Below are 24170 nucleotides of genomic sequence, written 5' to 3'. Positions count from 1 at the left end.
AGATAATAAAATGCAGTGAGGAGCTCAAAAGATGGCTCTCAGTGCTGGCAGGGGCATCCTCAGCCTTCACGCACTGAATCGTCTGGGGCTGTCCTCCACAGGTTTGGAGGCTTTTGTGGTCCAGGCAGAGCTATCAAGGACAAAGCTGCCTGATGAAATTTGAGCAGCACAGAGCCGCTCTAGAGAGCATTAGTCACTGGCGAACGAGCAGGTTTAAGAGAGGCCTGGAGAAAATGCTGCCTCTCTTGAGAGTTGCATCATAGAGAAATTCGTGTCTCTTAGTCATAGTTTATAATAGCAAGCACCTGAGCCAGGCATGGATTCGATGTCTCATTTTTGCACCAGCAGATTCTTCCCAGCTTTGTTTTATCTCTGGGGTGTGTGCATAAAAATGCCAGTAGGAGACAGAGTATCTTTGGGTCTAAGTAAAGCTGGGTATTTTACATTTATGAAATGAAAGAACAGAAGTCCCAGCTAAACGTTCTTTAATGATAGGCCTCCTGTCCAAGGCAGAACGCCATGAAACTTTAAAAGGGATTAAACTGTAACCCACAGATGCTTGGTTACCTTAGCTTTGTCACAGCTTGCTCTGGGTGTTTTCTATAGGCAAGTAAATGAATTTTAATTATTGCCCTTTGATTGCTTTCAAGTAATTGGGATGCCTGCCACTAGAAGGCTAAATAAAGATAACTCAAATTATGTGTGTGTGCATGTGTGTGTATGTGCACACGATGAAAGACGGGATTTGTAATCCAGCTTTGTTCCCTGTTGACGGTTTGGCCAGTTCTTGCTCAGAGCAGCATCAGCTGCAGTCTGGGAGGTGGCTTTCTTGGCAGCGATTCTTTGAAATGCTTTTATGACACCTTGGTTTGTTTCTCTGGAACCCAAAAGAGAGAAAAGAGAGGTGTGACGCTATGTGCACATTGACCGCGTGGCCTGCAGCAAGGGCTGTGTTCCATAGAGAGATGTTAACAAGTAAGATTTGTACCTGAAGAGGTGTTTCTGTGTGGGAATGGGCTAAAGTGGAGAAATCAATAAAAGTGTTTTGGTTCCTTAGAAATAATTCCTACTCAGCGAATGGTTTATGCTAAGTTCTTTAATTAAAATACCAGACCTTAAATGGAGTTGCTTTGGGAGATGTTTCTGCTTACCAAGTATGACTTTTTTTTTAACCTTGTTTGCTTTTGCTTTAACTTCTTAAGGTTGAGCTTTCCTGTCTTTTAAGGATAAAACAGTATGTTGAGTAGCCTAGAAAAACCTTGTAATAATTCTTGCTTCCTCTGTGACTCATGTTTCTTGAGGTGGAGCTTGGAGAATAGATTCAGATAGATGACTTGCATGAGACGCTGGTCAAGAACAGAAGCGTGGGATGGCGCATTATCCAGCCATCTCCTCTGGCCACAGTGCTGAGCTGCAGTTCTTTTTTTTTTTTTTTTTTTTTTTTTAAGATATTTATGTATTTATTTATTTGAGAGGTAGAGTTACAGACAGAGAGAGGGGGAGACGGAGAAAGGTCTTCCATCCGCTGGTTCACTCCCCAAAAGGTCACAATGGTCAGAGCTGGGCCGATCCAAAGTCAGCAGCCAGGAGCTTCTTCCTGGTCTCCCACATGGGTGCAAGGGCCCAAGCACTTAGGCTATCTTCTACTGCTTTCCCAGGCCACAGCAGAGAGCTGGACTGGAAGAGGAGCAGCTGAGACACTAACCGGCGCCCATATGGGGTGTCGGCACCACAGGTGTAGGCTTAGCCCACTGTGCCACAGCATGGGCCCCTGGACTGCACTTCTGACTGACAGAAGAGCTGGGGAGGAGCTGGCAGAGCCGGCAGCTGGGCAGCCCACTCTTAGCCATCTGTGAGCTCTCACAGGGCTTGTGTGCAGGAGCAACTTCTGCTCCTTCCTCATCTTCTTGGAGAGTCCAGGGTTGTTTCAGAGGAGGGAAAGAAACTGGGGTTTAATGAAACCTTAGGAGTCGTTTTGAATCACCCAATCAATGAATTAGGAACCAAACTTATTATTTGCAGGAAAGGGGAAAACCTTTTTCCTAGGCATCAGAAACATTTGTAACAATCTTCCCAGAGGCTCTGGTGATAGTCAGCCCTCCCTGTTATCAGTGCTGTGATTAGTTTTCCACCATCGGTTGCCTGGGTGAGACAGTGCCTTTGAATAGGAAAGAAGGAGGCACAGAGTGACATGGGTGCTGGTTTTTTATCTGGGAATATCAGTTTTAAAGACTAGAGCTTTTTTTTTTTTTCTGGGTTTTTTTTTTTTGGGGGGGGGGTAAACATTGTAAACTCAACTTCTAAAGAGATTTAATTTGTAAATTTTCCAGATTTGAGTTAGCTGCCCAAAGGCATCCAACCATGAGTGTGATTTCAGTAAATGAAGCTGTCATTCTTGAAGTCTTACAGAGCTGTCTGGCTTACTTCTAATACTTCTAGAGGTGTTACTTCCACCTCACCAATATACACATTTTTAAAGTACCCCCTGCTTGGGAAAACTTCTTTTGTAAAAGGTGTGGGTTTTTTTTTTTTTTTTTTTTTTTTTTTGAAAGTCAGAAAGAGAGAAAGAGAGATCGATCTTCCATCCACTGGTTCACTCCCCTTGGCCACAATGGCCAAGAGCTAGGCCAGGCCGAAGCCAGGAGCCCGTAGCTTTTTCCAGGTCTCCTATGCGGGTGCAGGGGCCCAAGCATTTGGGCCATCTCTGATGTTTTCCCAGGCACTTTAGCAGGGAGCTGGATCAGAAGTGGAACAGCTGGGACTTGAACTGATGCCCATATGGGATACACTTGTAGGCAGAGGCTTAACCCACAGTGCCAGCCCCTACTTGGAAACTCTTAAAGGTCAAATGTAATGGAATAGAAAGTGCAAACCTATAAACCATGGATTCTGCTAGTGCCTCCATCGGCCCTTGGTGTTGCAAAATAACCCTAAAGATCTCAGACTGTTGGGGCCACACTATGGTGTAATGCATTAAGCCGCTGTCTACAGTGCTAGCCTCCCCTGTGGGCACTGGTTCCTGTCCCAGCTACTCCACTTCCAACCCAGCTGCCTGCTGATGCACCTGGGAAAGCAGCAGAAGGTGGCCCAAGTACTTGGGCTCCTGCGTCCATGTGGGAGACCTGGTAGAAGCTCCTGGCTTCTGATTGGCCCAGCTCCAGCCACTGCAGCCATTTGGGGAGTGAACCAGCAGATGGAAGAACTCTCTTTCTGTCTCTCCCTCTGTTTCTCTCTATAACTCTGCCTTTCAAAAAATAAATAATAAATCTTTAAAAAAAAAAGAAAATATGCATTAAAAAATTCCTAGATTGTTGGAACTAAAATCCCTTGAAGAGATCGTCTTTTACGGGAGGTGGAGGGTGTTGATAAGGTTGACAGTCCCTTACTTGAAATGCTTGGGACCAGATGTGTTTCAATTTTTGAGTTTTTCAGATTTTGGAATATTTATATGGACTTTATTAGTTGAGCATTGCTAATCCAAAAATCTGAAATCCAAAAATTCTCTGTCATCTGAATTTTTTAAAAGGTTATTTGAAAGAATTACATACACACACACACACACACACAGATCTGTCACACATGTTCTCTTCCTTCTGCAATTCTGAGAAAGTTTTTCAATATCTTGGTAAAGAGAAATTATAGAACACAAAAATTAGTATAAGAACTGACGTGTATATGTGCATACTAGCATGTGTATACAGGTCAAAGTGTGTATATGTGATTATATATTTATAAATGAGTCTGTGTGTGCCTACCTAGATAAATGTATATGTAGCTACACCTGTCATAGAACACATGGAGCTAGCAAACCATGAAGTCTTTACTACACATTTTCACAGCATGGACTGCAGTCAAAGCCGTGCACGAGCTGGAACCCTACAGTGCTCCAGTGCGGGGTGGGGCTGGGTGGCCAATGTGGCATTAATTTTTCTAGTTTGTCTGCTTGAGTTCTGAATGGTGAAATACTAGATCGTAGCAAATATAAATAACAGGGTTTTTTTTTTTTTTTTTTTTAAAAAAAAGATTTATTTATTTATTTGAAAGTGTTACAGGGGGTTGTGGGGAGCCAGAGACAAAGATCTTACATCCACTGGTTCACTCCCCAAGTGGCCCTAACAGCCAAGGCTGAGCCAGGCCAAAGCCACGAGCCAGAGCTTCATCTGGGTCTCCCGCATGGGTGGCAGGGGCCCTAGCACCTGGGCCATCTCCATTTCTTTCCCCAGGCCATTAGCAGGGAGCTGGTTGGGAAGTGGAGTAGCCCGGACAGCAACCAGTGCCCATATAGCAGGTGGGCATTGTAGGCGACAGCTTTACCTGCTTCTCCAAAACACTGGCTCTCAATCACAGTTTTTTAAAATGCAGATTTCAATTCTGATTTTTTTTTTGTAAAAAAACAAACCTCATTCATTCACTTCAGTGATGATACTGTGGATATTACCTATCAGCATCTTGAATGACTGAAACATGCTGAAGAGAGGCCGCTACAAAATCTTACTTTAAAATCATGGCCTCCATACCAAATATAGAGTTGTTTTAAAATCCAAATGACCCCATTTTCCCCTTGATGTGTTCTTTTTTAGCTCTGTGTTTTTAAAAGAATGGAGCGACTAGAGGAAGTACGAGTGATTTCCTAAGGACTGGCTAATTAACTGATAAAATCAACTTTTCATGAATACTTTGCACTAAGAGGCTGGGGGAATGGGATTAACTCTTATGACAGCCCCTGAGCCTAAAACGCATTGCTCTTAATCCTGCTACACTAGCAGATTATTTGGCTGGCTTTTTTTTTTCTTTAATGCGTGAGGTTGATCCAGTAGAGGCAGTATTTTTTTGGGGGGGTTTGGGGGGGAGGCAGTGGCTGGGTGGAGGGGAGGCCACGTCATCTTGGTTCCAGATGGGAGTGTAAAAGAGACTCCCCATTTGCCTGCTCTGTGGTCATGGGCCGTTTCTGCTGGAAAGGATCCTCCTAGAGTGGTTTTGTTTTGAAAGGTAGGAAAGAAAACAGCAGGTGCTTTAGAGGCTCTAGGGAGTCCCGGCTCTTGGCTCTTGGTTTATACTTCTCAGGAGCCGGTGGCTGAAGGTGGAGAGGAAGCAAAGGATGCGGAAAGTGTGAGGGAGAGGGAGGCCAGGTGATCTGACCCCAGGTGTTACAGTGTTATTTTCAAATCTTGGTTAGCCAAGGGCCTTGCTGTGGCGCAGTAAGTTAATCCTCCACCTGTGGCGCCAGCATCCCATGTGGGCGCCGGTTCTAGTCCTGGCTGCTCCTCTTCCAATCCAGCTCTCTGCTATGGCCTGGGAAAGCAGTGGAAGATGGCCCAAGTCCTTGGGTCCCTGCACCCACTTGGGAGACCCAGAAGAAGCTCCTGGCTCTTGGCTTCGTATTGGCCCAGCTCCAGGTGTTGTAGCCATCTGGGGAGTGAACCAGTGGATAGAAGCTCTTCCTTTCTGTCTCTTCCTCTCTCTGTAACTCTACCTCTCAAATAAATAAAATCTTTTTTTTTTTTTTGACAGGCAGAGTTAGTGAGAGAGAGAGACAGAGAGAAAGGTCTTCCTTCCGTTGGTTCATTCCCCAAATGGCCGCTACGGCCGGTGTGCTGCGCCGATCCGAAGCCAGGAGCCAGGTGCTTTCTCCTGGTCTCCCATGGGGTGCAGAGCCCAAGCACTTGGGCCTCCTCCACTGCACTCCCGGGCCACAGCAGAGAACTGGACTGGAAGAGGAACAACCGGGACAGAATCTGGCGCCCCAACAGGGACTAGAACCCGGTGTGCCGGCGCCGCAGGTACAGGATTAGCCTAGTGAGCCATGGCGCTGGCCTATAAATAAAATCTTGAAAAAAAAATCTTGGTTAGCCAGCCCATCACCTTACCCCAGGAGGGCCTGTTTCGGGACATTCCAGGACTCTGAAGGACTCTGAAGGACCCAAGACCTAGAATACTCATTTGATCTAAAAGAGGATTATTCTAACAAGTTGTGCTGTCATGTTATTTAGAACAACGGGTTTTTCTCCTGCCTTTCCGTACTCCATTCTCTTTGCTTCTTCCTCTTCTAATAAAGCTCGATAATCTCTCCAGTCCTTCATTTTTGGTGAGAAAGACTTAGGCTGGTCAATTTACAACTCCATCTGCCAGACAGATCACTCGTGTAGGTGCCGTAATAACAAAATCCTGGCATCAGTTGGGAAATGACCATCCATCCCCTGCTCTTCAGTTTTACCAGATTTAAGACATGGGTAGCGCGGTAAAGCTGAACCTGTGCACTGCCTGCCATTAACCCCCTCTGGTAGTAGCATGTTTGGAATCTGGTCCTAGGGGAGTGGGTTGGGGGAGCGATTCCCTTCAGCGGCTGTTCCCTCTGCAGCTCTGGGACGTTCACGGTGGCCAAATGTACTCCAGCCTCAGAGGCTCACAGCCCCGTCTTGGGCATGCGGCTGCCCTTGAGGCAGCCTGGGCCCCATCTGTGCCCTGGCACACGATGCTGATGCACTCAAGATCCAGGGAGCTCAGAGTCTTGCCATGTTGCAGCTCCCAGCTCTTGGACAAGTGCCCGGCATGCTGCTGCCATTACCGGATTAGGTTGCTTTTTTAAAAAATTCATTCTGTGAACTCATCAAGCTCATTTAACAGAGGCTTTGGTCGTCAGCTTCTATCAGTGTCCTATCCCTGTAGGCTCGGCTTAAAGGAGTCGAAAGATTCTAGGCCCCTAGTGTGGAAAGCACACCTTTGTGCTGGTAGGTACAGGGCAAGGGACCTTCAACTTCCACGTTACAGGGGAGAGGAGGCCCATATGAAAGGAAGCCATATAGCAAATGAAAGAGGCTCCCGTGCTTAGAAGGAAGAAGCCTCCATGGGCAGGGTGCAGGGGTCCAGCGAGCTGGATAAGATCTAGTTACTCTAAGACCAGGAGTCCAGGACAGATCCTCTGGACAGCCAAGGTGTGGAAGGAATGGGAACTCTTCGATCAGACCTCAGGGAAGTGCTTCCAGTGGCACCGTCTGAGTTCGCCGCAGGGGTGGGGGGACACAGGACATTTGAGGATAGCCCAAAATGTTGGAGGGAGAAAGGAAATTACCTCCTGGATTTGATTTTCAACAAACAAGTGTGCTTTTCCTTGAAATGAAGTCTGGTTGTTGTCAGACCAGCTCCATCAGCTGTCCCTCGGGGTGATTGTCCAAGGTTTGGAAAGTCTCTGGGAAACCAAGCCAGTGTTCAGCCTTGTACTTTGTCTTGGAGAAAACCTCACCCTGCAACTCCAGATGTCCATGCGCTTGCCTCCCTTTTGGTGTCCCACTGTGAAACCAGTCTCCTGGTAGCTGGCCCCTCCCCCTCTGCCTGCAGCCAAGAGATCTAGTAGTGTCCGCAGCCCCTCTCCTTGGGAGAGGAGGCCAGGTGGCTCCCAAGGTAGCTGCTGGGCATGAAAGGTCTGGGAGAGGCAGGTTTCCAGGGGGAGAGAGCGGGAGAGAGAGAGAGAGAGAGGGAGGTAGGTCTCCGAACGTGGGAGAAAGTTCCGCCCGTGGTGGAAGAAGTGCCAGTGAGCTCTGTTCCGCTCAGCGATGGCTGCGGTGGGATTTTGAACTGGGCAGCACTGCAGAGTTTTGCTTTTGCCTTTCCCCTTTTGCCAGAGGGCACTTCCTGGCCTCCCTTCCCACAACCTTGCAGATTTCAGCCAGGGTCTTGGCCATTTGATGGTAGGGAGGGTACGGAGCGGGCAGGGGCTCCTGCGGCGTCCGAGTGTCTTACATAAACACAGTGCACTGGGCAAGCAAGTGTCCCTGAGGCGACAGCTGGGCGCTGGGCACTGTGAGGTCTGCCCCAGCCAGCAGAGCTGCAGATTCCCCTCTTGCCTGAATGGAGCATTCCAAATTGGTTGTGAATGGAGGGCGGGGCGCACTTGCAGACTTTTTCAATGAATAACCAGACCCCATTGTGCGGCCTGTGGAAAAACAACCAACTCAAACAACACTGGGACTGTTAGAAATATGCTTGTGATTGGCAGCTTGGAGAGCCTCCAGAATTAGTTTCCTTTGGCTTCCCTGCTGCTCCCTGCTCTCCAAGCCTGTGCTTAATGGGGTTTGAGTTTTCTTTTTAAGTGCTGGCTTTAACCCTCCAACTGCCAGGCCGATGGCCTGGGTTTATGGGGAGGCCTGCTGCTGACCAGCCAGGCCTGTCCTGGGCTCCCACTTCAGTCTGTGACTGTCTGAAGGGAGTGAGAATAGAGGCGATGGTGGTTTAGCTTCCCCTAGAGAGAGAGGTGTTGAGACTTGATCTAAGGATACTGTGCTTTTCATCTGCTTCCCATGGGGGGTGCAGTTTTAGCTTCCCATTGAAGATTCCTGCCTGCTCTTCTTCCCAGACCTGCTCCCTCCAGGCCTGAAGAGGGTAGCCGCTTCCTGCTTCAGCTTTAACCTGGGAGTGCCCAAGCTGGCATTTCTCCACTCCTCGGCCTTCTTGCTGCTGTTTGATTTCCCACTGTGATCAGACACGTGTGGTTTTCAGACGACATTTTCCAAACTCCGGGGCTCAGTTATGCACGAACCTGGCTATGGCTTCTGCCCTTCCACTCTGGGCACTAATTTAATGCTTTGCTTCCCAAAATGAACACCTCCGGAAAGACCAGAAGGACCCCCCCCCCCAAGCTGAGTGGTCCCTTCAGCTGGGCACCAGACCAGGTTCTAGGGGTTCACGGGCCTCAGTAGGGTTCCTGTTTGTATGTCCTGCTCCCGATATCTTGGCTGATAGCTCCCTGGAGGCCCCTGAGGGCTGCCCGGACTAGCCCAGGGCTGGATGATGAGCCAGAAAGGACAATCAGTGAAAAAGCTAGAGGAAACATCCCAGTAACGAGCTGTGCAAGTCCCCAGGACTGTAAAGAGCTCTCCCTAGCTCCCCCTCTATGCTTCCAACTGATTGCCATAGGGTTTTTTTCCCCTGAAATATTTCCCTTGCTGTAAATTGCAAGCCTGCCTTCCCTTCCCTATTAAAAAAAGAACAGGCCTGGGCAGATTGTCCCTTCTGTGAGAGTCTGAAGCCTCTCAGGAGGTAACCCTAGATATCCCTGGGTAAGAGGACACCCAGAGCCTGCTGCTCCCAAGCCCCCTTCCCCCCACTTGTGCTTACATAAACACTTCTCAGCTGAGTGCCTGCAAGCGCTTTGTAATGGCCTCAAAAAGCACTTAATGAGGATCTTTTAGATTTTTCCCATAGAAAAGGTGGAACAGAAGAGGGGAGAATGTCCCTTCCACATGCTGGCCCACGGTGAAGATCAAAATCCTGGAGCCTACGCCAGGTTTTCTTTTTTTTTTTTTTTTTTAAGGATTGATTTATTTTGTTTGAAAGAATTACAGAGCAAGAAGGACACACAGAGAGTGAGATCTTGCATCCGCTGGTTCCTTCCTCAAGTGGCCACAAAGGCCGGGGGTGGGCCAGGCCAAAGACAGGAGCCAGGAGCCTCTTCCTGATCTCTCACACGGGTGGCAGGTGCCCAAGTCCTTCCAGGCGCATTAGCAGGGAGCGGGATTGGAAGTGGAGCAGCCAGGAATCGAACCGGCGCCCATATGGGATCCCAGTGTCTTGGGTGGCGTCTTAAACCACCATGCCACAATGCCTGCCCTAATACCCCAAGTTTTCTAAACTGAATGTTAATAGAAAATAATTGGTGACAGCTTTGCTGCACTGAGGGATACCTGGATTCAGAAAATTTCTGCTCCTCCCCAATTCCCTTTTCATTTCTTTGTTTCCCCACCAGCCATGGAATTTTGTTTATGGAGGAATAAAAACAGCACAGGGCTTTGACATATGCTGTGTTTTGATAACTATTAGACTTCATTCCTGCTTCCGGATTTCCATTCCTGTTGGAACAGGAAACAAACCATTTTTCTTGGGCTCTGAGTGTCTCCAAAAGCAGACAAGCCCTGTCACGTGTTTCTTTGTATCAGCCATGGTGGGCGGCACTGCTCACACTCCGTACCTGGGGAAGGTGTTCTGCGCACCACCACATCGGCCATTCTGCTCCCTGCCTGCCCCATACTCCGTACACCAGCCCCCACTGGTGAGAAAGCAACTCCAAAAGGGTCTCAAAACCTGTTTTCTGAGAGTCCTTGGGCTGACCTTTGAGATAAATGGAAAAAAGTAAAACACTAGTTAGGGCCATTTCGCATTTCTTTTCCTCCCTCCCTCTCTCCCTCCCTCCCTCCCTCCCAGGCAGAGTCAGACAGTGGGGGAAAGAGACAGAAAGGTCTTCCTTCCTTCCGTTGGTTCACCACCCCCAAATGGCTGCTACGGCCGGCACGCTGCGCCGATCCGAAGCCAGGGACCAGGTGCTTCTCCTGGTCTCCCATGTGTGTGCAGGGCCCAAGCACTTGGGCCATCCTCCACTGCACTCCCGGGCCACAGCAGAGAGCTGGACTGGAAGAGGAGCAACCGGGACTAGAACCCGGTGTGCCGGCACCGCAGGCGGAGGATTAGCCTAGTGAACTGCTTTGCCGGCCCATTTCTCATTTCTGTTTCCTCTTTTAAACACACCCAGTAGCCAGTTGTTCCGAGGCTGTGCAGCTAATGCTGCATTTCCCAGTGAGCCAGCGTGCGCTAGAGGACAAGTGACGGTGAAGCCACCCGCGATGCACTTGCTGAGTCTCTGAGTTAGGAGAGGCGGGGCTACGGACAGAAGGCAGTGGTTCTGGTAGTCGGTGGGGAAAGCTGTTTCCCTTGGGTTTGGATTTACTCCTGTCCGATTTTATTGATGACTTTTAAATTGGAAGTTGAAGATGCGACTTTCCACAGTGCTTAAATCCTGCTTCAAGTGCTGTGAACATTTCATTTTTAGTGCCAGGTTAGATGAGAATCATAAATTGGGGGTAAATTATAGAAAGATTGTTACAGCGCAAGGCTTCGTTCTGCTGCTTGTTTCCTTTCAGGAAAAATGGGCTGTTCCCTCTTGTCCTGGCTGTGTGTGTCCGCTGTGAGTAGCCCTGCATGGTGAAGTCCACTGTGGTTGACGTAAGGCCACATGGAGGAAGCCATCCCGTCATCCATGATAGCACTGGAGTACAAACAGATGTCTGCCAGATTGGTCCAGGGGGAAAGGCATAAAACATTGGTTCAAATAACGCTAAGATCCTCCTTATACCCACTGGTCTCTTTACATGGGGAAAGTTAGCAAACACCCAGGAGGCAGGCAGCCCTGCAGCTCTGAAGTCTGAAAAACCCCACCCATTCCATCAAAGCATGCGTTAGAAGCTAGAAGCACCACTTGTTTTTATCAGGACTTTTCGTGGAGTCAGCTCTGGACACTCAGACAAGTCTTTTACTTGACTGTTGAAAAATGCTTTGGTTTCTCTACTGGCCACAAGTTCTGGGAGGTTGACTGGCTTATGCAGTTAGAAGTACTCATTCTGTACAAATTATTTTTTATGGAAGGGTCCCCTATCTATTGATCTATGAATGCCACCTCAAAGTTGGCCCCGTTCTCTTCCAAGCTCCTTGTCTGCCCTCTTAATTTCTAACTCTTACATTCAAGGCCTCTCTGGGTTTCTATTTTTATAAAATAGAATAAAATAGGATAAATGGGTCCTTGGGAGAGAAGGAGCTACACAGATCTGAGCTGTTTGAAGGATAATGCTGAAAGTGTGGAGAGTGTGAGTGTGAGCTTGAAGGAAGGAAATCAGAGACTAGTTCATCTAGGTCAGAGAGAGATTCCTCTGGTACTATTGGCATTCAGTTCTCTTCCTTATTTGATAAGAGAGGCTTTCTGTTTAGCAATGACTCCTTAAAAGATGCAATTTGATACCAAGAGCAAGTTGCAGCTTATTCAGTTAAACGGCCACTCCTGCCCAGAGCTCGCCATCTGTGGGTCCGAACGTTCCTCATTTGGCACAGGCACTCAGCGCGGGCTCCTCTCCCTCCTGTGACCTCTGCTTTGGTGGTGGTGGGGGGAGGGGTGGAGGAAGAGAGAGGGAGCCCCAATGCACAGAATCTCATTCCTCCTATTGTTTCCAGACTTAGAGTAGAAACCTTTGAAATCACCTGTGCTGTGCCTGTTAGCATGGACCGAGGTGAAGGAAGAATGAGGCCAGTATCCAAAAACCCACTTAGCAACCTGTGGATGTGGCCTGGCCAACCTGCTGGCCAGCCTGGCTGCTATGCGGTAGGCCACCCTCAAGGACTGTGGCCCCAAGGGCCTACAGCAGGCCAGTCTGTGCCTTCCTGTGCACAGCCCCATTGCAAGGCAGGAGCGGTTCCTCCTCTGTCTGTCCCACAGTCCGTCCTTTAGGACATGGGTGTCACTCTTCACCAGGACTCCGTTTCTTCTCTCAGGTGGGGAAATACACAGTAGGGGAGGGTTTGAACTTCCCTGAGAGTCTACAGTGCCCCACATGAGGACTGGCTAGTCCAGCCTCAGTGGTGCTGTGCCACGAATTGGATTAACCACTAGAAACTCTACAGTGGCCTCCCCAAGCTGACTTTCATAGGTAAAATTTAGCTTTTCGTCTCCTGACTCACGGTATCTCACTTGGTGATTTGATGCTGAGATACCCTGCACTTGTTCTACTGCCTGCCTGCTGCCAATCCTGGGAGAAGCTGTCTGGAACGAGGGCAAGGAAAGGGAGGAGAGTTTTTGGCTGGATATTGTGGCGTTGAGCCCTTGTGAACCGCTTCCCCTCCTTGCACGCTTTAGGAAGTCATTACATCCTATAAACATCATAGTTTGCAGACAGTATAGGAGTCCCCCCAACTAAGACTCATTCCTGTAGAGTGCAACCCCTTTGGTCAAGACAGTCCCCATTCCCATGAAGAAGCCAAGGGGCAGGCATTGGGCTTAGCAGCTAAGAAGCTGTGTGCATGTCAGAGGACCTGGGTTTAAGCTCCACTCTGGCTCCTGCTGCCAGCTTCCTGCTATTACAGACCTGCTCAAGAACTTGGGTTGCTGTCACACACATAGCAGATAAGGATTGAGCTCCTAGCTTCTGGCTTCAGCCTGGCCCAGCCCTGCCTGTTGTGGGCATTTGAGGAGTGAACTAGCAGATGGGAGTGCTCTCTGCTTTCTCTATCTCTTGGCCTCTTAAAAATTAAAAGAAAAAAAAAGAAATTGGAACTGCTTTCTAAGTGTAAAGCCACTGTTTCCGTCGTTCGCTGCTTCCATTCTAGCCAGAAGCACTCTGTTCTGGGGTCTAGTGGAAGCCACAGCCTGGCAGCCCCTTAAGCTGCCGTTGCTGGTGTGCTTGGGCACCTTCAGAGCTGGATTTCTCCAGTGTTGAATCCATCCCGTTTCTCAGAGTCCACATCAGGGAGCAGGAAGGGCTTAAGACACCGGAACACTGGCCCCATCCATGCAAACCTTAGAAACACCGCATTTTCCAAACCATTGTGTTTGCTGCAGCACCCTGCCATGGAGGCACAGTTCTGTGTACAGCCAGCATCTCCCCAGAGGGCGCAACACTCTGCCATCCCAGTACATCAGACCTGTCACAGCTCCAGTCCATAGCAGAGATTTAGGGTTATCTGAGGTTAACAGGAAATGGAAGAGAGGCTTACAGAGCATGGCCTCCTGGTATTAACTTCTCTGTGGTATCAGTTCTCTTGTTTAATTTAAAACCCAGCTAGGGGACATTCTATCAATAACTCTTAATTCCTGTATCCTGGGGAAAATTCCACTACCTTTGCAGGTAGCTCCTTAGTGGTGTTTCAGATACCTCTCTCTCTTAATTTTTTTTAGATTAAAATTCAATCATGTTTATAATTATCTTATTTTCCCCAAAGAAAAAATAATATTTATTTAATGAGTACAAATTTCATAAGTACAATTTTAGGAATATGGTGATTCTTCCCACCAAACCCGCCCTCCCACCCCGCCTCCTCCTCCCTCTCCCATTCCCAGTCCCATTAAAAACAAAAAAACTGTTCCTCTAGAGTCAAGTCAAGCACTGTTCAAGTCATTGCTTCTCAAAGTGTCAATTTCACTTACACAGATTTCCTTTTAGGTACTCTATTAGTTATTACATATCAGGAAGAACATATGGTATTTGTCCCTGTGGGACTGGCTTATTTCACTAAGTATGATGTTTTCCAGATTCATCCATTTTGTTGCGAATGACCAGATTTCATTATATTTTTACTGTTGTGTTGTATTCCATAGAGTACATATCCCATAATTCCTTTATTCAGTCTTCAGTTGACAGGCATTTAGGTTGATTTCATGTTTTAGCTGCAGTGAATTGAGTTGCAATAAACATGGGAGTGCACATAACTTTTATGTGTTGATTTCATTTCCCTTGGGTAGAATCAGATACCTCTACAAATTTACACATTTCAAAGTTGGTCCAGTTCTTTTCCAAGCTTCTTTTCCTTCCTTTAATTTCTGATTCTTACATTCAAGGCCTCCAGGTTTTCATGTTCACAATTATAAAGTAATCTGCCAATGTGCTTGATAACCATGTGTTTCTGCCGCCCTGTTTATGAATTGAGAGTGAATTCTTCAGAAACACAGTCTCCACATCTTCAAGCAAGAAGCTTAGTGTTTTTAAAGATGTATTTGTTTATTTGAAAGAGAAAGAGACCGACCTTCCGTCTGCTGGCTTACTCCCCAAATGCCTGCAGCAGCCAGGACTGGGACATAGGTGGCACAGGGCCCACATACTTGGGCCATCATCTGCTGTTTTCCCAAGTGCATTATCAGGGAGCTGGATCAGAAAGGAGCAGCCCGGACTCACACTGACACTCCAATATGGGATGCCATTCTTGCAAGTGGCAGCTTAACCTGTTGTACCACAACACTCACCCCCTCTAGCATTTTAAAGTTGGAGCCCACCAACAAAATTCTTGTACTTATATATGTCCCAAAGGTCCAAAATCTTGGATTTCTAAACACTTGGTATCACCACATCTACTCTTATGGGCAAAAAAGTTATCTCCTTCCCTCACTTTTCAAGCAACTGTATTAAGACCTGCCTCTAATTGTTTTAGTTACTATACCCCAGCTATTTTCTTGCAAGGTCATTATAATTTTATAAACCTGAATATTAAACCAGTGAGCCCTAGCCCTGTTTGTTGGATCTGTTTCTCCCATAGTCATGCCATGATGATAGGTTCAACACGTTCTTTTTTTGCTTGTACTGATGATCTTCCCCAAATTTCTAGGTGTAAATGTAAGCAGTGGAGTGGGGCTGATTGTCTGCATACCCCTTCCTGAAGTCTTTTCTGCTGACTTGAGTTTTTTCCCAGCGCCTGGGAGAAACCTGATTCCTGGAGTCAAATATTCCAGGAGCTGGCTTTATCAGTTCCTAATTTACTGTCATTTATTATACAGAAGATGATTTGGCCATATAAGAAGGGTTTCTGTTCTGTAATTGTTCATTGGTGGATTTTACTGCCTCATGGTTGATCTTACACTTGGGGCCTTGAAATAAGAGATCTTCAGAAAGTTCATACAAAATGTCTATATATATATATAATATTTATTTATTTGAAAGGCAGAGTTACAGAGTGGTGGAGGCAGAGAGAGAGAGTTTTCCATCCGCTGGTTCTCTCCCCAGTTGGCCACAAACAGCCAAAGCTGTGCTGATCTGAAACCAGGAGCCAGGAGCTTCTTCCAAGTCTCCCACTTGGGTGCAGGGGCCCAAGGGCTTGGGCCATCTTCTGCTGCTTTCCCAGCCCATAGCAGAGAGCAGGATAGGAAGTGGAGCAGCTGGGACTCGAATCTGCGCCCATATGGGATGCCAGCACTGCAGTTGGTGGCTTTACTCACTACACCACAGCACTGGCCTCACAAAATATATATTATAAAAAAACTATGCCTGGATTTAAATTTTTTTTTGCATCAAAATAAACATCCTGTTTTTCCCCACGAACTTTTTGAAGATGGTACCATCATATACCATCAGGTCGTAAACAGTTGTTGGTTCTTGCTGAGTAACAGGATAAATAAAACACCCTGTAATATTTTTCAATTTTACTTACTTATTATTTCTTTGAGACAGAGCTGCCATCCACTGACCCATTCCCTGAATGTTTTCAATAGCTGGGGCTGGGCCAGGCTGAAACCAGGGACTGGCAACTCAATCCAGGCCTCCCATGTGGGTGGCAGGGACCCAGCCACTTGAGCTTTCACCTGCTGCCTCCTAGGGTGCACATTAGCAGGAAACTGGAATCGGGGACGGAGCTGGGACTTGAACCCAGGCTCTCTGATGTGGGATGCATACATCCCAACCAGCATCTCAACCACTATACCAATTGCACACCTCTCTCAGGTATTTTTATATGGTGAGGTGTAACTCTCTCCCATCACCATAAGGAATCACCAGTCTGCAACCCTGAATGATGCGGATGTTCCAGTCCTGCAGCAGTGTCTCCATTTACCTACTGGCACCAGCCTGTACCGTAGAGCAGAAGCCTTGCTTTCTTCTTGTAGTGCCTGCCCGAGCACAGATGCAACCATTCTTGTAGCTTGAGATTGCAGAAAGAACTTATACAAAGGAGCTTCAAAAATTAATGGAAAATTGGCACTTTAATTCCATTTTTCCCATGAACATTTTGAAGGCTTCTCATATGTGTGTGGCACACCCACCTAGCTGGGGGGCTGCACCAGGTGTTGTCATGCCTCCTTGGAGTTGTTGGTGGGGCCTCATTTTCCGTACCACACTCCTGCTGGCATCCTTGCTTCTCAAGACGTAATTGCAGAGGGACAGTCTCCAAGCCAGGAGACTTTGTTCAGCACAATTTAGTTCTTGGCTCCACACATTCCTTTCTGATCTCTTAGCTCCATAAGTTAGGTTGGGCCAATTGGAGCCCCCAGAAACTCTTGTGCCCTTTCCCCTTAGGGCTCAGAGTAGCACAAGCCTAGGTGTCCCGTTTCAAGCCTCCCCTCCTGTCCTGGCTCTGTTGGCTCCTTCTGGGCAGAAGAGGCCAAACCAGCTGCTGAAGAGGGAAGAGTCCTTTAATTCTTTCTAATTCTGCCAGTCCTCTCAGGTTGGTGATGGCTGCATTGTGCTCCCTTGAGGACTGTGGATATGAAATCTAATGAGTTGTCCAGCTGTTCTGGTAATGCCCGAAACCTGTTGTGCATATATATTCACAGGGAGTGGGAATTTTCCACTTTGTTTTTGAAGAATAAGAATGCTTTGTGGTCTCCAGTTGGACATATGTTTTAGTTTCTATCCTATGTGCATGAATGTGTCTATGGGATCACTGATAGGTGATCTTTTTGTGGATCATTTTGTACTGGAGTAGTTGCTGTCTTTTTTCCCAGGTGGTAGAAGTGTAGACAGCAGGTGATAGTTGCAATAGTTATGTGGCAGCAACGGCAGTCTTCATTTTGGCCCCTCTAAGGTATTCCTTGTCCTTTCTGAGTGGGCTAAAGCCAACAAAATATCCAAGAACCACAAGCTTAGACTTATAGGATGGCCAACATTTATCCTTGTGTGCTTTGACATTCCTGGGGCTCTGTTATTGTTTCAACTTGGGAGCAAGCCAGGGTGGGTTTCTTCATACGTGAATGCATGGTTTTGACGTTCTTAGCACTCCTACTTTTTTTTTTTTTTTTTAAGATTTATTTATTTATTTGAGAGGCAGAGTTACAGAGAGAGGGAGAGACAGAGAAAGGTCTTCCATCTGCTGGTTCACTCCCCAGATGACCACAGTGGCTGGAGCTGGGCCGAACCAAAGCTGGAAGCTGGGAGCTTCTTCTGGGTCTCCCATGTGAGTGCAGGGGCCCAAGCACTTGGGCCATCTTCCACTGCTTTCCCAGGCCATAGCAGAGAGCTGGATCAGAAGTGGAGCAGCTAAGACTGGTGCCACAGGGGATGCTGACACCATAGGCAGAGGCTTCACCTACTATACCACAACGCCGGCCCCAGGACTTCTACTTTTGATATGTCAGTCAATCATCTGATAAAGGATTTTTCCCCCAAGTATCTCAAGAGAAATGGGATAGAATCTCTGTCTTACTGATTTATTTTAGAAACATTTTGCTATATCTGTAGATGCTTCTTCTTTTTGAATCATTTGAAAGCAAGTTGCAGATATTATGGCATTTCACCCCCGGGGTAGGAAAGTGTGCATCTCCAAAGATTAAGGACGTTCCCCACGTTGCATAAGAAAATTAACTTTTCTTCAGTAATACTCAAAATTCCCCAGTTGTCCTCAGATGGGTTTTGTTGTTTTTGATCTAGGATTTAGGTAAGAATCACATATTGCATTTATTTTTATACCTTATTTATCTTCTTTAACCTACAGTTTCCCACTCTTATTTTTAAATTCCCTGTAATGTTGACTTTTGTTTTTTTTTTTGAAGAATCCTGCTAGTTATTTTGTAGTTGTTGACATTTTTAGGGTACATTTTTGAAGAATACATAGAAATGCTGATTTCCAGCCTGGAAATCTGTGTTACTGATTTTCTGAAAACCTTCTCACATCCATGTTATTATGTTGACCTTAATATATTGGTGAAAGAAAAACAGAGTCAGGTGGAGATCATGAGGTCACACAGTTTATTCATGTTTGAGGAGAGGGCTTTTGGGGAACTCATTAAACATTTTTAGCACCACTTGCTCAATAGTTGATTTTGCTATTTCTGTATAATACTTTTCACTATATTGAATTTGAGAATTTAGGTTTACAAAGCTTAGCTGCATCTGATACTGAAGACAATGACACATTCTCCCCGGCCTACTCCAATTTTGCATCTAGAAACTGTGATAACAGTTTGAATAATCTGATAATTTCCAGTTGTTATTTCTGGAAAGTGTAGCCAGGCATGCTCAGTATTAACCATTCTGACAAGTTTGGGTGTGCCTGTTGCTTGGTTTGGAAGTCGGCATCTCCTTTTCCAGATGTTCTTTTCAAGTGCCAGGACCTATCCACTCACCTTATCTTCTTGTGAACCTCCTTGGTTCCTAGAACGGGGTGTTCTCCCCTGTCATTATCATTCACTATTGCCGTTAGAGCAATTATAAAGAATAGGGAGATATTAATAATACATGCATGTTTTGTATCTGAAATGAATTTCTGATTCACTCAGTCACAAATAGTTCTGATGGCTTCTGCTATTGTGGTAGGACTTACAAAACTAAGCTTCATGCTTTCTACTTCTTTTTTCTACTAATTAACTATGTTTGAGCTTAGTCCCAAAAGTTCATCAAAAAAGACCAGAACTAAGGAGAGGCAGCAGCTGGACTTGTGGCTTTGTTTGGTTGTTTAAACCACAGACGCCGTGGCACTCCTCTTAGTGCACAGGTAGTATACACTTGGTCCACTCTGTGTATGCTTGGCGCCCTCTGGTCTTTGCCACTGGGGTGCTTGGACAAAGTAAAGTTAAGTCAAGTGAGAAGCCACACCTGCTGTTCCCTGGAGTGGGTCCTGCGGTCGGGTTTTGCCAGTGCCCTGTTGATAGTCACACGTCTGTCTACCTGATCGTCTTTCTGTGCCTTCTTCTTCATGGCCCACTCTCTGCCCCAGACAAAGAATAGGATGGGCAAGATGCCTTCCCTCACCCCACACACCCTCCCCACAATTCTGGAACTAAATGGTGCACATTCTTCCTCTAGAGGGAAATGGGGTGGGATGACAGCAGCCTAAGAGAGGGGCAGTGACCCAAAGCCGGTCGCCAAGACAGTAAGTTGAGGAGTAAACCCCTCACTGTGGGGTTACGGCCCTGGAATCCGGGGTATCAGGCCGTGACTGTGTGCATTCCACATCCCGACTGTGGAGATGTAGGCTGGCCACCTGAGACCCAGCTCAGGGACATGCCATGCGGAAGCAGGTGTGCGTTGTGGGCAAGGCACGTTCTGCTGCAAGGCACGACTTCTCTTGTAAAGTAAGAGGATCCAGACTGTTTGACTGTGACCAAATAAGGTCCTCTCCCGCGGTCAGGCGTGCACAGCTGATGCGGGAAAGATGAGTGTGCCCCAGACGAAGGTGATGAAACTGAAGAAGGGAGGAGGAAAACCCCAGTGCAGACCCTGAACCCTGACAACTGGTGGGAGGCAGGCAGGGCCTGCGGGGGGGGGGGGGATGGGCGTGGCCCTCCTCCTGCTCTGCTCTCCTTGCAGCTGATGGGCCACTTCTTTAACTCCCGTGGCTTCATGAATGTTTTCCCGTATTCACAACAAAGCCTGTGGCAAACTGAAACTTTGATGATTATGAAACACTAAAGGAACACCTTCTTAAACAAGGTGGTTTTTGTCTTTAAAACAAATTCCTTTTAAATGGAGCTGTCATTCATCATAACATTCAACAAAATTGTTTTCCTTTGTTTTGATCCTTGGTGCTGTAACAGTGAAGTTCACCGCCAGCGCTGGCGTGGGGTAGCCGCCTTGGACAGAGTCCACAGGCCTGTGCTTGTGGGCAGGAAACATATTTTGTCAGCAGAGGGAATTATTATTTCTTGTGAATGGACCAGTTTGTCTTTTTTTTTTTTTTTCTATTTTAAAACAATTGGGTTATTTCTTTGGGAGGCTGTTTCTATACCATCACAGAAGAAACATTTTCTAAAATTTGTGAAATCTTAGTACTAATGATGCTATACAACCAGGACAAGCTGCTTCTTAAAAAAAAAAAGTAGAAACTTGGTTGAACTAACATCTAGAAACCATAAGGGTACAGCCGCTTGATGAATTTCACAAATGGTTTAAGAGTTTAGATCAGAAACAGAACTTGCTAGAATACAGAATTTTCTTTTTGCCCCCTTAACAGACTCTGCCCCTCCAGGGTAGCCTCCATCCTGACTTTGAATGCTAAAGGTTTGCTTTGTCCCCCTGTGAACTCTGCTGGGGATTCCCACAGTGTGCACCATCCATGTCCAACCTCTTTGGCTCAGCATTTCCCTAAGATTCACCATGTCACACGCCAGTCGTAATGTCTTCACTTCCATTTCTGTGTAGTGCTGAGGTTTGTCAGCAGTTATTCGGAACCTAAAGATAAATTTGGGAAGAATAAATGTCTTTACAACATCAGACCTTCTAATCCGTAACAGGATAAATCCTTCCATTTATTGAGAATTCCTTAATTTCCCTGTGTTTTGTAGTTTTCAGTGTAGGCATTGTGCTGTCTTTTATTAGATGTATTCCCATGTGGGTTTTGTTCTGTTTTGTTTTGTTTTTGTAAGATTTATCTATTTATTTGAAAGGCAGAGATACAGAGAGACAAAGGCAGAGAGAGAGAGGTCTTCCATCCACTGGTTCACTTCCAGATGGCTGCAATGGCTGGAGCTGCACCAGTCCGAAGCCAGGAGCCAGGAGCTTCTTCCAGGTCTCCATGTGGGTGTAGGGGCCCCAGGATTTAGGCCATCTTCTGCTGCTTTCCCAGGCCATGGCAGAGAGCTAGATGGGAAGTGGAGCAGCCGGGACTTGAATCGGCGCTCATATGGGATGCCAGCACTGCAAGTGGCAGCTTTACCGGCTATGCCGTAGCACCGGCCCCTCCCGCGTGTTTTATCTTTCTGCTGCTATTGTTCATGTATTTTTAAATTTCATATCATTTTAGTTACCATATATAGAAGTCGTTCTTCTATGTTGACCTTGTATCCAGTGACATTGCCAAATCAGCCTGTTGATGGTTATACTTTGTGGATACTTTTGTATATTCTGTGTACCCAGCTGGGCCATCTGTGAATATTTCTTCCTTTCTATTCCTTTGGAATTATGTTTCTTTTTCTTGGCTTATTGCATTGGCTAGGACTGGGACTAGTTTTTAATCTATGTGTCAGAAAAAGAATCTTCCAAGGGGTTTCCCCATCTAGTAAGAAAATCAACTGTGAGGTTAAGTTGGTTGACTCGTAACCATTGTATCTAAGCTTAAAATGGTGTTATAGGGTCTACAAAGCCATATATTGTGCAGATTCGGACTCGGTGAAATCCTATCAGCCAGCCACCCTTGTCTTTGCTACTCCGGACAAGCAGGCTCTTGTACATTTTTGCATGAATCCTTAGTAGAGTTCTTATAGTCCAGTAGGGATGCAGATGGCTCACTCACACTGTCCTTGCCCGAGAGAGGGCACTGAGAGGGAGTCATCCAGAAGCAGTTTCAGGTTGGGGAGGGCCAGCGTCCATGGCAGCAGTGTGTGGAGTCTGACTGTCAGTAACTGGCCACAGTGCGCCCAGTGGTCTGGATGAGCTGAGGATTTTGATCAGCTGGAGTAGAGAGGGGAGGCGACTCTTCTGATGGAACACTAGGGCAGGAGGAAACGATTGCAGAGTGAAGACTGATGGAGTCAGAGCTGTTGGTAGCCAGTGAGGGTGAGGATGGAGTCTGGGCATTTGGTGGGCCTAACTGTAGAGTAAGGCATGCATGCTTGAGTGGTTTTCTAACTGACTTTGCGAAGGTTGAATGAAATAAAGTATGTAAGAGCAGTAGACCCAGGGGCCGGTGCTGTGGTGTATGGCCTACAGTGCACATATCCCATATGGGCACTGGTTCGTGTCCCGGCTGCTCCTCTTCCAGATTAATCCCACTCTCTGCTGATGGCCTGGGAAAGCAGTAGAAGATGGCCCAAGTGCCTGAGTCCCTGCACCCATATGGGAGACCCTGAAGAAGCTCTTGGTTCCTGGCTTCAGATCGGCTCAGCTCCCACCATTGTGGCCATTTGGGGAGTGAATCAGTGATGGAAGACCTATCTCTCTGTCTCTCCCTTTCTGTCTAATTGTACCTCTCAAATAAATAAATTTAAAAAATTTTTTTAAAAAAGAGCAATTGGCAGAAAAATCAATGCTGAGGGGTCTGCCCGGCTGCCTGGTTCTTAGTCTCTCTGGTTCTTTTCCAGAAGTGTTAGTTCTTGTCCGTTTTCCCTTTGTTCCAGAGCACTTTCTCCCAACCAGGTGTACTGTGTTATTTTTGTAGTTTCAGTTGAAAGACAGACTTAGGTCTTCTATTTTTAATGTACAAAGTGGGTGAGTGGAATGTGTCCCGTTTCTGTCCGTGCAGTAGCAGATTATTAAATTTACATTGGGGAGCCCTAAGATCCCGAGTGATTCCTTCGCCTCCTTTGGGTCTCAGGGCCCTTAACTGTGTCAGGCCCTGTAACTGTAAGGGTTGAGTTACGTGTACAGAGGTCCTAATGCACAGTCACATCCCTCAGACATTGTGCATGCCAGGGGGAAAGGACCATGTCTCTTCTGCTATGTGCCATGTCTCCAGCACCTTCAGACTGCTTGGCCCGTAGAAGTGAATGAAGGGACCCAGGGAGGGAGAGAGAGAAGAAACCTGTATGACAGTGAAGAAGGTGGTGCCTGTTCATCAAGAATTATTATCAGGCCACCCTTGACTTTGTGGGCCCATCTTTTAGAACTCTGACCTTGAACTCAGCTGCTAATTAAAGATGTTTATCAAGGGCCATTGCTGTGACCTAGCAGGTAAAGCCGCCACCTGCAGTGCCGGCATCCCATATGGGCATCCATTCAAGTCTTGGCTGCTTTACTTCTGATCTAACTCTGTACTGTGGCCTGGGAAAGTAGTGGAAGATGACCCAAGTGCTTGGGCCCCTGCACCCAAGTGAGAGACCCAGAAGAAGCTCCTGGCTCCTGGTTTCAGATCAGCGCAGCTCCAGTCATTGTGGCCTTCTGGGGAATGAACCAGCATCTGGAAGACCTCTCTCTTTCTCTGCCTCTGCCTCTCTGTAACTCTGCCTTTCAAATAAATAATAAACCTTAAAAAAAAAATATGTTTATCAGCTCAAATAGTGAACTACTCTAGCATTTCTTTTTCAATTTCCCCAAGAGTTTGTAAGCCTTTTCCAAATCCAGTTCTCATCCAGCTTTTGTAGTCTGAGGTCTCCAGCATCCTTGAGTCAGGTAAATCCTCTGTCTTTGAAAGATTACACATCATAGCACCATCTGCAAGGTGCTGTGCATTTTCCCTGCTTTCTCAAGATGGCATCACATACCTCATTTCACAAATGAGGAAACAGACCGAAAGCCAGGAGCAGCCTTGGGCTTCTGAGTTCTTGCTTTAAATACACCCCTCTCCCTGAGCCAGGCCCCTGGCAGGCCCTCTCGCCTCCTCTAGTCTGGCAGCCTTTGGGGAGCGCAGCTCCCTCCTCACCACTCGCAGGGGCCCCATGGCTTTCCCATCAGTCCATCAGTGTCGATGATGAAACTTCTTGGCCGTGTTCCATTCTCTTCTCTCGTTCTGATGGTTGATTCTTGGGGAAAAAATGTTTTATGACTAACGTTGTACTTGACCTTGTACCAGAG

At 46.9% G+C, this 24170-nt stretch overlaps 1 protein-coding gene across 7 annotated transcripts in view; it reads left to right on the top strand.

Moving 5' to 3' along the window:
- ETV5 (ETS variant transcription factor 5) overlaps nt 1–24170 on the top strand; it is a 64577-nt gene that overhangs the window by 4627 nt on the left and 35780 nt on the right. The window lies entirely within an intron of this gene.

This window comes from Oryctolagus cuniculus, chromosome 4 (assembly GCF_051225735.1).
Source record: "Oryctolagus cuniculus isolate XC-2025 breed Fujian yellow rabbit chromosome 4, ASM5122573v1, whole genome shotgun sequence".
Lineage (NCBI taxonomy): Eukaryota > Metazoa > Chordata > Mammalia > Lagomorpha > Leporidae > Oryctolagus > Oryctolagus cuniculus.
This window is presented reverse-complemented; position numbering and strand designations above follow the sequence as displayed.